The following is a 3,694-nucleotide window of genomic DNA, read 5'->3' on the forward strand; positions in this document are numbered from 1 at the left end:
CATTGTGCCCTTCACTTGGTTTGTTTATAATGGGACATGAGGAATCCTACATTTTATTTGTATTACTTTTATCTCATACCTTTATTGTCAGATTACCTAATAATGTAAAAAGGGAGTACAGGGTGATGATGGACAAGAGAATGGGGCTGATCCTGCTGTTTCATTGCCCAAACAGTACTTTTTTTTTTTAATGCTTCATTTCACATTTGTGTTTCTGCAAATGCACAGCTGTTTTCTGCTATTTCAGGTAGCAGCTCTGACTGCTGGTAACCGTCTCTTCATTACTTCACAGTAACTGTGTAAGCTAACTCTTTTTTTTCTCTATTCCCCTTTATTTTTCCCCTTGTTTCAGGGAATTCTGCAGTATCTGGAGGGTTTGAATAGTGCTTGGTAAATCCAAGGTCACATGCCCATAGTTCTCTCTGGACTGCTGTCCTGCCAGCTTTAAAATATACTGTATTAATGAAAACTGGATGCTTTATGTAAATCAGTCTCAATCTTTAATGAAATACATACTGTATTTAGTCAGTCATACAGCCTTTAGTCAGTGCACTGTAAAAGTCACAGTTTGTGTGTGGTAAGTGGTGTGAGAAATAGTCTCCAGATAAAATAATTTTTCCAAATTAGAATTTATTATATAGTAGAAGCAAGCAGCACTGGGTGGACAGACGGAATCTGGTTCCTAAATCTGCCACCCCGATATGGGATATGAGGTCAGTACTTACTTCAGACATCTTATACATATTCATTACATACATGCATATACATTTTACATCACTACTCCAGGTATTCAACATATGTTTTCTTTTACAGCCAAGACTAATTTGTTATCTCTACAACAAGTTATAAATCCATACATTTCTCGACAAAGAGGCCCCAGCATTCTGTTGATTGATTTAGTTCGGATATAACTCATGTCCAGGGTAATAGGGAGGGTGAAATTAAGTTTTACAATCTGTTTGTTTCTCTTCTTTCCTGAGGTTACACTAACCCATTTGTTTCCCATTTGTCTTTTTTATCAACATGAATTATCATCTGTGTTTATCACAGTGGGAACCTTTTTTTTATTGAATACTGTGTGTATGCTACAGCGTCGGTGACTTCTTAAGATTTCTTCAGGAAGTACAGTTTGAGATGCTTGTTTGGAATAAGAGCAACATAATTCTTCCATGTCCCACAAGCATCACTTGGATGCCTTGTATAGTTACTCTTCTCCCGTAAATCTAAATAAGAAAAAACACCCGAGGAAAAGGGGAAAAAATTAACATTATGATAAAGGTGTGCAAAACAATTGTCGCATGCATAAGAAGGACTTCCAGGTTTTAAGTGCTGATCATGCAAAATAGGTGCAGAAAAGTGGAGAGACAGCTTAATGGTTCAGGTGGCAGACTGACATTCAAAAGAGTTGTCTGTCTTTTATAAAAATGTGGTACCTCACACTGATGCCTTAACACACACACAGCTAGTTCCAGCTTGTTTCAAAGGAGTGTTACAAACATGCTGCATAGGTGTCAGTAATGCTAAAACAGCAGTGGGATCACAAGCACGTTTTATTTGGATTCGAGATTCTGGCAGCTCTTCTGCTTTGCTTGTACTCCACAGAATACTCATGGAGACTGAAAATCCCAGGAGGCAAAAAACAGGCCTGATTGAAGGAAGCAAACTTATGCCTTCTGTAACAGTCCTGAACTGGGAAATGTGTGGAAGCAGGTTTACTGCAGCCAGATGTTCAGGTATTTTGAGGAGGCCTACCAGCAGTGGGATGCTAGGAGGAGAGCACATTTTTTGAGATCTGGGGAGTGTACTGAGTTTGCGTGGCCAACAAAATGTTATTAGTAATAGATGCAATATATTGCCGAAGGACTGATCATGACAATTTGCATCAGCCATAGTTTTACTGGTGGCATTTTGACAGAAATTTAGTTCAGTAAATTCCTTCATTTGCAAAGTCTTGAAAGGAGTTAAAGATTAGCAGATACTCACGGGGGTCAAAATGGTCATTAAAAATCTATTCATACAAATCTATTCATATGAAACTCCTACAAAGCTAGAATTTGTTTAACTCCTGTTCAGATTTTGAGACTTCTACTTTCAAAAAAAAAACTCCTTCCAGTGAGAAGAATTAGGCTTTATTTGCAGGGAAGTCATATTTAAGGTACTTTCAAAATACACTGAACAGTGCTCTGACTGCCAGAAATGCCTGTGTGTGCTGCACAGGCTGCTGCTTTCCGCTATTACATGGAGAGTGGTGTGATGTAAAATCCGAAAAAATGCTCAAAAGAAAAGAATGCTCCTTTCAGGCTAAACAGTTCATTCCAAAGTCCAAAGTAAGCACACTTCTGTTCTGTTAGCAGCTTTTCCTGCAGCCGAGGAGGATGTTGTAAGATGCTAAGCCAGGTAAATGACAACAGAAGAAACTCTTTAGCAAGAATTCCTGTCCCAATATGACCCATTGCATCATAGTAATGCATATCAAGGACCAAGATGGATTTACTGAGGCATGGCTCTAGAAACTCGAACACAGATAATTTGCCTAAAATTTGTGGTATCTCTCCCTGGTTTTCTAAACAGGCATTTTCTCTTTCAGAAAAATGATTGCTTTGTCACTGTGACCCCCAGAAAGCAGGGAAGGAATCCTTGCATGAGTCTTGCATTTCTCCTGGTAGGAAATTTCCATTTCTCTCAGTGTTCCTGTGATGCTAGAACTGTGTAATAAAGGCCAGCTCTGTTTCCTGGCTTAGTCATTTGAAACAGTTAAGTGAGGAAACAGATTTAACAAGGGTTTTAACTGTCTTAACTGGCTGTTATTTCATTCCCAGCAAGCAAAAGGAGGGAGATGTGGGCTGGGAAAGGAAAAGCATTTATGTTACATTCAGGAGACTTCTTTTTTTATTATTTTTTTTGTGGTGCAGAGAGGTGAATATAAGCTTGGTCTGACAGAGGAGAACTCATTAAAAAAAGGGAGGGAAATATTTGGATTGAAGGAAGTTGTTTTTATCTGTAAGAACCATAATCAGACAGATTATTTAGCAAATAGAAGTGTGTCAAATGGAAGACCCAGGGTAGCAACTACAGGAGTCTTTGTTGGCACTGCTGTTATTTACATTATCAGATTGTACTCTCTCCTCCTGAGCTCTACCTTTTGTGTAAAAGCTAAACACAAAGTGAGCTATTGCACTTTACTGAATGTTTGTGAAAATAGCCTTTTTCAAAAATAAATGGTGTTCTCTCTTGGAAGATTATTTGTGTAAAGTGTGCAGAAAACCTGGCATTATTAGGCTGTAGCAAGGAATACTGAAATTTTTCATCCTGGAAATAAAAAATTGAATACTTGTGATGTTTATCAGCATCCCAGAAAAAAAATTTGTGAACAGAAAATACGTGACTATAAATCCATAGCAGGGATTGTTTGGAGAGATTTGACTCACCTTGAACTGATGCTAGTGTTTGTCCAGAAACAATTTTTGTCACATTACTTGCAGTGCCTGTCATCCAGAGCAGCATATTACATCCTAAGCACTTGACTCTGTGCCCACTGGGTCAATGGAAAAGTAATCAGAAGGCAGGTGGCTATTTCGTAATACTGGAGAGTGAGGGAGTAATTGCAGTGTTGTGTTTTTTGAAGAAACAGAATGCCTAAAATACTGGCAAGGCACTTTCTTGAGAATGAAATGGTGTGCTTAGACAGCATGAC

Source organism: Chiroxiphia lanceolata, chromosome 4 (genome assembly GCF_009829145.1).
Source record: "Chiroxiphia lanceolata isolate bChiLan1 chromosome 4, bChiLan1.pri, whole genome shotgun sequence".
In the NCBI taxonomy this organism is placed as follows: Eukaryota; Metazoa; Chordata; class Aves; order Passeriformes; family Pipridae; genus Chiroxiphia; species Chiroxiphia lanceolata.